The 12,670-nt window shown below is 41.4% G+C and overlaps 1 long non-coding RNA gene across 1 annotated transcript; it reads right to left on the minus strand.

The window, feature by feature from the left end:
* Positions 1 to 4,843: 4,843 nt before the first annotated feature.
* Positions 4,844 to 11,231, minus strand: LOC141377775 (uncharacterized). Its single transcript, XR_012390641.1, has 3 exons — positions 7,720 to 11,231; positions 6,550 to 6,854; positions 4,844 to 6,156 (listed from the first exon to the last, which is right to left on the minus strand). It is a non-coding gene; the product is annotated as an uncharacterized lncRNA (long non-coding RNA).
* Positions 11,232 to 12,670: the final 1,439 nt, after the last annotated feature.

The following is a 12,670-nucleotide window of genomic DNA, read 5'->3' on the forward strand; positions in this document are numbered from 1 at the left end:
TGGCTGGAGGGATTATTTGTGCTCTGGTTCAGAAGGCCTGTCTGGAGTATGTATACAGGAGAGGGCAACAGCCTTGCCATTCTTGGTACCAGGTCAATATGTGATAGAGTTATGAAAATTGTGTAAAGATTAAGGCCCATCTGGCCTGCTGGGGATTCAGCCTTTTGGCCTCTCGGAGATACTGCAAGTTCTTGTGATCGGTGATAACTGTAAACTGATGTTCCGCATCCTCCAGCCAATGCCGCCACTCATCTAGAGCATGCTTTATGGTAAGATGCTCTCTGTTTCCGATGTCATGATTCTGCTCTGCCAGGGACAACTTCTTAGAGAAGAAAGTGCATGGATGGAGACGTAGAGGCTTACCAGACAGCTGAGACTGTACAGCTCCTACTGTGGTGAAAGTGTCCACTTCCACTGTGAAGGTAATATGTGGATGGGGATGTTTCAGAAGAGGGGCTGTACTAAAGGTGTTTTTCAGCTTCTTGAAGGCTTTGTGGGTTGGCTTGTTCCAGACCAGGGATTTGGATTTGCCACGAAAGAGGGAGGTCAGCAAAGCAGCAATGGAACTGTAAACTTGGATGAATCTGTGGTAAATGTTTGCAAAGGAGATGAGGGTGTGCAATGGTGGGGGAGTCATGTGTCCAGGATTTTTCCTGTTATTTGACTTCGGTCTGTCCTTTGGTCACAACACAATGAGGACTTGACACGAGAGGTAAGAAAATCAACACAATTTGATTCGTCCCTTCACGGCAAGCAGAAGGTAATCCAGGAATCACAGAGTCAGGAGGATTGTCAAGACGCTGGAGCAAGAGAAATGCTGGAGATGGATCGGGTGTATCTCATGGTGTGAATATCAGGACTGACAGTGGTAGAGTGAGCGAATGTGGTTTTTATACTGTTTGTGTGTCTGTGCGCAAGTGATGGTGATTAGTAATCTGGGGCCTCATGTATCAACGCTGCGTACGCGCAAAAACTTTGCGTACGCCAGGTTTCACGCTCAGAATTGCTCACGTTTGGATTTACTAACAATGAACTGAACGTGGGAATGTGCGCAGCTTCACGGCAGCTTTCTGGCAGGCGTACGCACATTTTTTGTGCGTGTCTGTTTTATTTCCATTGGCGACTCCTAGAGGCAGTTGTGTTAAATTCCTCTCTACAAAGTGTCTGAGCCTTGCAATGGCAGCTGTATGAGACGGGTTCAGCAGGTATATAAGGTTTCCATACCATACATTTGACCAGCTAAACATTAAAGCACAATTTGCAGCAGTCGCCTGTTTCCCCAATGTAATCTGAGCTATCTACTGCACGCACATTGCTATAAAGACACTATCTGAAGATGAATTTGCATGCGTGAATCAGAAACATTTCCATTCAATAAATGTGCAAATAAAATATGATGCTTATTGATATGAACTTATTGATGATTCCTACTTGTCTTTCTCGTGATAAATAGTTGGCAAAATCTGATATGTAGAATATGTAAGAATTTATCAGACGCTGGATTCGAGCCGAGTTCATGCTCGAATGTATCAACTCATGATCACATGCGTCTTACGAGTAGCGCCACTGAGACTGTTAAGCGTCCTGAAACATTTTACAGATATAAACCACACTATTTCTTTTTTTTAATTAACTCAGTACGATGTTCAGACCCAACTGTGTTAACCGCATCAGCTAAACTCTCCGACTCTATTTTTTTCTTTTGTTGTTAATTCCGGAGAACAAACTTGCAAATAACACCGCTTTTCTCCGGTCTACCTCCGAAAGCAGCACCTCCATTTCACATTCTGTTCAAAGTTTCTTTTTGTGCTTGTGTGGCGGGGGGGCAGGTGGGCTGATGGAGCTAGACCTCCAATCTGACAATATTAATGATTTACCCGACTACGCCACCTTGGGAATTTCACCCAAAGAATTTAAATACACGCACCACCCATATAAAAGGCACGCACAAGTTCGTTCCACCAAATTGCAGTCAGAGACATTGGCACGGTACAAAAATAGGATTTCTTTATTTTCAAATCTCAAATAAAAACAGCATTAAAACCAATATGTTGACATTGACACTGACAGTTTGTAAATTTTATGAAGGTGCTCCAGGGCCAGAGCTCGCCAGCGTTAGGGAAAGTGGCCAGGCTATACTTCAGGCAAGTGAAACCCACTACAATCCACTGTGTAAAAATAAGAGCACCCACACGCACAAACCAGCACACAGTGATCACTACACACTGTGAGAAATTCTAAAATGTCCAATAAAATTAGCCTCCCACCCCAGGGAGCTCTGGCTCTGTCACCAGCCGAAAGGTCGGACCACTGCCCTGCAATTAAACAAAAGAATAAATCAGTTTACACAAGTAAATGATTAAATAAACAAAATACAAATGTAATGAAGTTGATAAATGAAAACAAAGAAAGAGCAACTAAATTCCACCTTAAAAGGGAGGAAACAATTAAATCTTAAACCAAATTAATTAAAGAGAATATAAATGAAACAATGATGAAAATACAACAGTAAAGATTTACACAAAAAGCACAAAAATGTAAGGAAAAATCAAAACATACTGGATGAATGTCAAAATCATAAAAATAAACAAATAAATCCAGCCGCACTATATAGATTTATCCAATAAAGAAAATGAAAACCCAAACAAACGAAGATAAATAAATGTACCAACAAGAAAATAAATTAAATAATCCTTGTGTAAACCAAAAAAACTCAAAAAGATAAACAATTAAGGAAACAAAGACAAAATCTAAGAAAACAGAAAAAAACACGGGAAACAGGACAGCACTGTAGCCGCACACGGATGCGGAGCGCCCGACGGAGCTCCCCTCGCAGAGTGCCACCCAGCCTACTGCTCACCGAAGGGAATCGGGGTTCAATCAGCCACTTAAGAGGCAGATAGCACGTACATTTCAGTCAACAGCCGGCACAGCCAACAAACAGTCGCGCACCCGCATCTGGTTCTCGCAGCTTTTCCAGTCCTTACACGCGTTCTAGCGTTGGCGATTGCAGCCAAACAATTCAGGGGAAGCAACTTCCAGCCCGATCAAAACCCCTCACCGCCCTCAACAGGTGTGGGAAGTGACGACGCGCGCTCACGGCGCCGCAACTAATCAAGTGACGCATCCCAGGTAGCAAATGCTTCCCTCTTTTTATAGCCCGTATGCCGTATTGTGATAGGGCAGAGAAAAGGACCCGTAAATTAATGACACTTGGCAACTAATTACCTCTCCTGCCACACTTGCTTTTGCCATTGCTTTTTCGTTGGGTTTTGCCATTAGCATAGTCATTAGCATATTCATACGGGGGAGGAGGCAGGAAGGAGTTTTGTGCTCGTGCATGTTGCGCTCAGTTTCACGTTCATTCAGATGTACAAAAGAATATGCGTGAGATTCGGCGTACGCAGTGTTTCATACATCTGAATTTTTTTCTGCGTACGCACATTTACAGCTTTGTGCGTACGCAATGTTTTAGTAAGATTTCCACGCAAGTCTTCGTACATGAGGCCCCTGGGGCCTCATGTATCAACGCTGCGTACGCACAAAAACTTTGCGTACGCCAGGTTTCACGCTCAGAATCGCTCACGTTTGGATTTACTAACAATGAACTGAACGTGGGAATGTGCGCACCTTCACGGCAGCTTTCTGGCAGGCGTACGCACATTTTTTGTGCGTGTCTGTTTTATTTCCATTGGCGACTCCTAGAGGCAGTTGTGTTAAATACTTCTCTACAAAGTGTCTGATCCTTGCAATGGCAGCTGTATGAGACGGGTTCATATAGTAGGTATGTAAGATTTCCATACCATACAGTTGACCAGCTAAACATTAAAGCACAATTTGCAGCGGTCGCCTGTTTTTCCAATGTAATCTGAGCTATCTACTGCACGCACATTGCTATAAAGACACTATCTGAAGATAAATTTGCATGCGTGAATCAGAAACATTTCCATTCAATAAATGTGCAAATAAAATATGATGCACAAACTTATTAATGATTCCTACTTGTCTTTCTCGTGATAAATAGTGGGCAAAATCTGATATGTAGCGGGAAAAAAAGAAGAAAGAGTTCATCAGACGCTGGATTCGAACCGAGTTTGTGCTCGAACGTGTCAGATTATGATCATATGCTTCTTATGAGGTGCGCCACTGAGACTGCTAAGGGTACTGCAACAGTTTACAGATATAAACCACACTATTTCTTTTGTAAATGCACTCAGTGCGATGTTCAGACCCAACTGTGTTAACCGTATCAGTTAAACTCTCCCACTCTATTTTTTTCTTTTGTTGTTAATTCCGGAGAACAAACTTGCAAATAACACCGCTTTTCTCCGTTCTACCTCCGAAAGCAGCACCTCCAATTCACATTCTGTTCAAAGTTTCTCTTTTTGTTTGATTTTGCCGTTGCTTTTTCGTTGGGTTTTGCCATTAGCATAGTCATTAGCATATTCATACGGGGGAGGAGGCAGGGAGGGGTTTTGCGCTCGTGCATGTTGCGCTCAGTTTCACGTTCATTCGGATGTACAAAAGAATATGCGTGAGATTCGGCGTACGCAGTGTTTCATACATCTGAAATTTTTTCTGCGTACGCACATTTACAGCTTTGTGCGTACGCAATGTTTTAGTAAGATTTCCACGCAAGTCTTCGTACATGAGGCCCCTGGTGATTGGGAACGGGTGTGTGAGTCCTGATGAACTGGGTGATACCCGTGACTGCCTGACAATGGCTGTGCAACTTTTATGTATGTCAGGTAACCTATAATTGCAAAGAAAATCATGTCCATTGCAATTCTATATAATACAAGCATAAAAACTGTTTGCAGTAAGTTTCTGAAAATGAAAGTTTCCAATACAGTAGGTGTATTTTTAATTCACAATTTCAATGTAGTTCAATATTTTAAAGTTTTAAATTAAGATATTTATATTCATAATAGACACACTGTATATAATACTGGTATTCATATGAATTTTCTTAATTATAAACACTCTTTGTAATGCAAACCATACAATTTACAGCTTTTGTTATTCTCTAGTTATCTTAGTTTCCAGTACCAAATAAATGAAAAAAAAAAACATTTTCAAAGAAAGCTTAATGGATGCAATTGTGTTTGTTATAACTTAATGGCAAATTTTTGATTATTAAACTGTCTTAAAGAAATTATACAATTTAAACCACAAAATACAGTAAAATTATCTTTCTATAAAGCAGGTTCTAATGTGCTCTCTCTCTCTTACTACACTAGTTTTCTCCTTTCTTCGAGTCTAGCCTGGGTGCCAAAAACAGAAATGACCTTAAGGGCAATTAGCTTAATAAAAAGCATTAGCTATGCTGTCAATATGATTTGCATAATGTGTGAAGTCAGTCTTGCTGGCGAACACACAAGGTGTCAGCTGGGTTTACAGAGCAGCACAGAGACATTTCTTGGGGCCCTGGCATTGTTCACACCTGTCACCAGAAATGTGAGGACCACGACACACAGCTGAGGCCCCTTCACTGTCCGTCTGTCCAAACGTCCGTCAATGAATGCTATTTGTTCCTTCTTCATCAACATTCTTCCGAAAACTTATTTTGTGCTGCACAGCAAAAAGAGAAAAAAGTTAAAGGCAGTGTGGAACAACACAAGGTTGAGCAAATGACAGAATACTCATTTTTTTAGGCAAACTATCCCTTTAAGACTCAATTAAATGATACACTGATGAACAGGCAACTCATTTGCGACCTGCAGCGCTCAGTATGACATTCATGCTGACAATCCTGAGGCAAGATCTTTGTCAAGGAAAACGTGTCTATTCTTGCAGGAAAATCATGACCTCATGCTGACCTGTAAAAACTAGACAACAGGAGAAAGAGGAGTAAAGAAAAGAAGAGAATTAGTGTTGACAATTCCTTCCCCCACCGCCACCAGCACACCCGCTTTTCCAAATGTGTGTTTGGACACAAAGAAGAAAAAAAAAACTGTTCTCTTTGTTTTCCCTAGTTTTCATTACTGTTTTTTTGTTCTTCATCAGTGACAGATGGCTGATTGACTCTTTCAAAGATCTCAGGTTACATTTGGTCTTCAAAACGATGTGCTTCTGCTTAAGTTTCATAATTTTTGTTTTGTTTACATCTCTTCTAGTGCATCGTGGGAGAAGCAGTGATTGGAAGACTTCAAACGGCTGTAAGAAAAGGAAGATATTTTGATGAGTAAAAGTAAAGGTGCTCAAAGAAGTTTACTTTTGAAAAACATTTGTGAAACTTGAACATTTTTTGTAGCAAATGTATGAATTTATATGTTTGACAGATAGCTACATGTTAACAACATGCTTCCAGTGCACAATACAACAGCAGTTTAGTGATTCATGTGCTAATGTGCTAAACATGTTAACACTCATTGTTTGGTTACTTCCATTATTTATTTAAAAATACGTTTTTAATGGAAGTAATGATTTCCATTACAAACATCATTAAAAACTACAAAATTTTAACTGTAAAATCTACTACATTTAATGGTTTCTAATAGGTTTTGATTAAATACCACCACTAGAGTTTATTGGTTTTTATCATGTCACCTGTAATGTGAAGTGGACGCTGACAAGTGAGGATCCAAACACAGGGTTTATTATACAGAGATGGTCAGGCAAGCAAAGGTCAATACAGTGGTAGACAGATGTACAGAGGAAAGTCGTAGTCAAATATCAGGCGAATGGTTAGTACAGGCAGGCAGCTGGCAACTTCAGTTCTGAACAGCTTCAGCTGTGTGGGTTAGCAATCAGCCAGGATAAGGAACCGGTGTGTGTGTGCAGTGCATGACTGGATCTTGTAGTCCATATAGTGCTGGATTTGTAGTTCTATGCGATCTGTGTTTACCAGCAATCTAAAATTAGAAGAAAAAAAAAATAGAAAATTAGATCTAAAAAAAAAAAAAATATATATATATATATATATATATATATATATATATATATATATATATATATATATATATATATATATATATATAAGATATATATCTTTATTTATTTATAAATTTTTTTTTTGGCAGGAAAGTATACTAAAGCATATATGGTCATTAAGTGTTAGAAACATGCTAGGGGCTTGATAATATATGTTAGCATTGTAGTGCATCATATTGTAAACATGCTAACAGCCTGTTTGCAAAGTGCAAGACATGTTTACAACTTCAAAAATATCCTGTCAACAAACGTGGCCACACTAAATTTGAGAATAAGAATAAAACATGTTTGCAATGTGCTGTCTCATGCTAGAAACATAGCAGCCTGTTAAATCATGGAAGTAATGTGGAAGACGTTAGCAATACTATCAAACCTAAACTGTGTATGCTAAAAGAAAATTCTAAGCAGTTTGTGACATTTTAAAAAAAACTTGCTATTCATTCATTCATTCATTCAATCATTCATTTTCCTTTGGCTAAGGCGTGCCAAACGTATGGCCTGCAAACAAGTTTAATCCGACCCGCAAGATGATTCTGTAAAGTATAAAAAACAAGCTGCAATTTTTCAATAAAATAAGCTGCTGTTTCAGTTTAACTTCAATCAGTTAATTTATTTTCTTGTCGGCTTAGTCCCTTTTTTAATGCAAGGTTGCCACAGCGGGATGAACCCCTAACTTATCCAGCACGTTTTTACGCAGCGGATGCCCTTCCAGCCACAACCCATCTCTGGGAAACATCCACACACATTCACACACACACTACAGACAATTTAGCCTACCCAATTCACCTGTACTGCATGTCTTTGGACTGTGGGGGAAACCGGAGCACCAGGAGGAAACCCACGCAAACGCAGGCAGAACATGCAAACTCCACACAGAAACACCAACTGAGCCGAGGCTTGAACCAGCGACCTTCTTGCTGTGAGGTGACAGCACTACCTACTGCGCCACTGCTTCGCCCGAACAGTTAATTTCATCTGATAAAGCAGGAATCTCAACCGGTGAGCCACAGCCCCACTACAGGTGGCCCACGAGATATAAAGCTTAAAATAAACTCTCCATATAATACTAGAATTTTTAGATTTCATTATTATTATGCTGTATTAAAATGAATGAAGTAATGCACTTTCTCCTGTTCTTTGATGGATTATTTCAAACTTGGCGCAAAAAAAAAAAAAAAAACACCTTATGATCATTAGTCGGTTCATTCACAAACTATGCGTGAAGTGAAAGTCTCTCTTTGTGTATTATTGTGTGAACTATTTAATATATCTGCATATCTGCATTGTTCAAATTAATGTCCTGTGAGTGATTTATAACAGACTCGCCCATACAGGATCTAGCGAAGTTAATGGTGTGTCTGTCAAACACTGTAAAATAAACCTGCATATGAGTTTTAGACGCCCTTTGGCGGAGCTGTTAACTGTTCCGATCAGCGATCTCTCAATAATATCCAGCTGCAAACTCAACCATCATCAGATCGATGCATTTCAACAGATTTAGGGTGTTTACTGTCTTTGACATTTGTTTGTATATTTTTGAGTAGTAGATATTTAATAGTAGATATTCAGTTTAGGTAGGTATTCAATTCAGCTTAAAGCAGAAGCTGGTCTTTTGCAATCTCCCTGTTGACCTGTGGTTCCATGTTGGGTGGGGAACTTCAATACTATAGTGGACGTTTAATCCACAAATGGGGATTTCATTTCAGAAAGCCAATCGTCTGAAAGAGTATACATTGGGCTAATGAAATGTCAAATGAGTTGGCAGCATAAGCTTGCGCACATGTGCCTTATTGCCAATTAGCTCTGCATATAAGCACAATGAAAGCAAGGAAACGCCATCCTTTTCGGTTTAGAGACTTTTACAGCCTTCTGAGAGAGTCGATGAGGGTTCCTCCTGCTGTGATCCAGCGATTTGAGCGAACGAGAGCATTCTCCCAGTCCAGAGTGGGTACACGTGCTGGCAGACGGTCGAGCTGGGATTCTCCCTTGGCTGGCGTTCTTTGGGTCCGGTCCTCCAGAGCGGTGCGTATAGTTGCAAATTTCCTAAAAGAGCAACACAGTCATGCAGCACGTCCTTTTCATGATGGCGCTCCGACTGTGCGTTTCTGGATGCGGTGGTTTTCCTGTTTTTGGATGATGGGCACGATCACTGCGTTGCATGTTTGGAGGTCTAGCATGTTAATGAGGTGCTCGCGGCAGTTCATGCGGTCATTGCGATGCCATGTCTGTTACGCAATAAAGATCACAGCTAGCCCTTGTGAAGGGGCGAACCACCCCAGCTGTCCCCTGCACTGTAGCGGGCACTCAGGCAGATCTGAGGGTTCCAGCGACAGATAATCCGTCGCCTCCAGGCACGCGGACCTCCCGCTCCTCCAAGCACTCCATCCTAGCTTCGGGCGGAGAAAGCGATCCGTCTAATCAGATGGTAGCCCTTACACTCGATGACACCGGAAACCAGACGTCCACCGCTGCATCGGAGGGTGGGCTTTCATTGTCCGATGATGATCCAGACTCGCTTGCCCCCTCTGGGCAGGTGAGCGCTGTCAAGACGGATCCTGAAACGGACATGTTAGCCACCTATCAGCGCTACCAAGCGCATGCGCTGGCCGAGCTGCACGAGGGTGGGTCCAACCCAGGCTTGTTACACAAGCTTCGCACCGCAACCGACTATGCTCTTCGGACCACTAAGTCCGCTGCGTGTGCGTTGGGGAGGACGATGTCCACATTAGTGGTCCAGGAGTGGTCCACCTCTAGCTAAACTTGGCTGATATGCGCAAAGTCGACAAAGTCCTCTTTCTTGACTCCCCCATATCCCAAGCTGGCCTGTTGGACGACACCGTCTGTGTATTCCCCCAGGAATTCAAGACGGTGAGAGAACAGTCTGATGCGATGGGTAATGTCACCTATCGGCGGGACCGTAAGCCCGCTACGCCCGCCGAATCATCCATATCTACTGCTCCTTGCCAAAGGCGCCCGCCTACGAGAGCTGCCCCACCCCCGTACACGCCTCCGGCAAAGTGAGCGCGTTGAGCACTTCGAAAGCAGGCAGCCCCCCCTGCCCAGAGCGCCGCTAAGTCCGGTAAATGGACCGTGAAGCGTCCCTGGGACAGGTCATCTGGAGAAGAGGGAACTTGCTCTTTCCCTGCTGGAGGGGCGGGCCCTATTTCCAACGACACTTTTTACTGCCATGCGAACATCAGTGGAAGAGCACTTTTCTACTTCCCCGGATGTGACAGCCAGAATCCTGCCAGTCCGGGATGCTATACTTTCCAGCTCACAGGTTCTGCCATTTTGCCAGTGGCTCACTAGCGCTGGGAGGACGGTCTCCTTTCTCCCACCCCTCGAGCCCCCTCTCCGAAGTTTGTGTGCGGAGTGAGAACAAATCTCTCGCCTCCAGCTCTTCCGCGGAACCCTCGCGCTTCCCGGATCAGCACACCCACTCCGCGCTGCCCCACTGCTGGTACGTCAGCGATTGTAGCGATGAGTCCATTAGCAAGAGCTCTGCCTGCCTGGTTAGCACGGGCCAGCCCTTTGCAGTGGCTCATACGCACGGCTATGCGATTCAGTTCACAAAACGGCCCCCCAAGTTCACGGGTGTATATTTCACCAGGGTCAGGCCCCTGTCCGCCCCTGTCTTGGGCCTGTGGGGCAATTTAGTGGAAGTGGTTCTTGCTCCTGAGCCTGGGCGATTTCGGACGTGATGTCCCACGGAATAGGTGACAGAACGAGGGACTTGTCTAGGATGGCTTCCTCCTTCTGCTCCACCACCTCCTCTTCAAATAATCTGGATAGTGCGTCCGCCCAAATGTTCTTGGAGCCTGGAATATACGTGACAGTAAATTCAAATCGGGTATTAAATATAGCCCATCTAGCCTGTCTGGGATTGAGTCTTTAAGGAGAGTGTATGTATTCTAGGTTCTTGTGATCCGTTATCACTGTAAATTTGTGTTTTGCGCCCTCTAACCAGTGTCTCCATTCCTCCATCGCGGCTTTCATGGCTAGGAGTTCCCGATTGCCCACATCATAATTCTGTTCCGCTGAGTTAAGCTTACGGGAGAAAAATGCGCAAGGATGAGATTTAGTGGGAGAGCCCTGTTTCAGAGATAATATTGCACCAATGCCCGTGTTGGATGCGTCAATTACCACAATGAAAGGTAGACAGCACACTATATTTTACTAGAAATTTTTCAAGATACTAGTATTCAGCTTAAAGTGACATTATATAACAGTAGTTTCTTCTGCAGACAATCAAAAATATATATTGCTTAAAGGGGCTAATAATATTGAGCTATTAAAATAGGTTTCAAAACATTTAGACCTGCTTTTATTATCCTGATGAAAAAATATTATAGGAAATACTGTAAAAAAAACAAAAAAAAAAGGGTTAAACATAATTTAGGAAATATTTATATCTAAAAATAAATTCACAGAAGGGTGAATAATTTTGACTTCAACTGATCATCGTTTTGAATAATCGTGATTATGTCTTTTCCCATAATCGAGCAGCCCTAGGGCAAAGTATCTTGTAATTATGATACAAAGATGTGAAGATGTTGACCAATAGTAGTTTAAAGCTGTTCATTCCTAAGAGCAGATTCAAAGTCCAGAAATGATCTCCAAACAAACATCATACTAGTTTATTCTTTAATGTTGCTTCCGCATGTTATTGAATCTACTGAATTTGCAGTTTCAAATATATTAATATTCTAGAAACAGAATCTTATAGAACAAATATAACTGTACATGTTATATATTATTTATATACATCATTTACCATTGAGTTTTCATTTGAAATCTTCTAATAAATCTCCTACTAAACTCCTAATATTTTCTAATATAGTCAAACTCAGACTAAAATGTATAAAAGATCATTTATTTTGCAGTTCAACATATATTGTTTCTATTAAATTATTAAAAAACTGCTTTTATCACACAGCTTTTTGATAAATCATGTATTTTTTAGTGTTTAAGAGTGCTTATATTTATTTACAGAGCCTTTGTTGTGATGCAGATGGGGGTGGTCAAATGAGACGTTCTGGGGACAAGGTTGATTTGACGTACAAGCATTTAGTGGGAAGCTTGATACTGCGACTTCACCTCTGGCTCCATCAGGTAGTCCTTTCAGCAGTTTTCTTTGTAACAGTTTGTGCCCGTCATGAGGCATTTTGCATTCAAAGTGTTCAATGTAAAAGAGAGCTGTCACGTCGTCCATGTTTCTTTACAGTCATTGATTCAAAGTATTTTGTAATTATGATACAAAGATGTGATGTTGACCAATGGTAGTTTGAAGGTGTTCACTCTGAAGAGCAGATTCAAAGTCCAGAAATGATCTCCAAACAAACATCATACTAGTTTATTCTTCAATGTTGCTTGGAGTCACTATCAGTGTCTCTGCCATGCTGTGAGTAAATTGGGGCCTTTATTGTGGAAATGCCAGTGGATTTTACTCAAAAACCTTTGATCGAAATCAAAGTAACTTGCCTTTTCTCTGAAACAACTTTTAAAGGAATCCCTCTGCTTCTTCAATGAATCGATGAAATCCCTACGGAAGAAATAAATTCCCATTTCAGGCTGAATAATTTATCATACTCAGAATTAGATTACAGTAATAAAATGGTTGGCGAACACTCTTTCTTTTAAACAAATTCGCAAACTTTTTTTTTATTTTTTAAAGTGAACAAATCACGTTTCTCAGAACATTCATGCAATTGCTGTATTTATGTAACTTAAATTAATA

The sequence above is a fragment of the Danio rerio genome, chromosome 15, assembly GCF_049306965.1.
Source record: "Danio rerio strain Tuebingen ecotype United States chromosome 15, GRCz12tu, whole genome shotgun sequence".
NCBI classification, from domain to species: domain Eukaryota; kingdom Metazoa; phylum Chordata; class Actinopteri; order Cypriniformes; family Danionidae; genus Danio; species Danio rerio.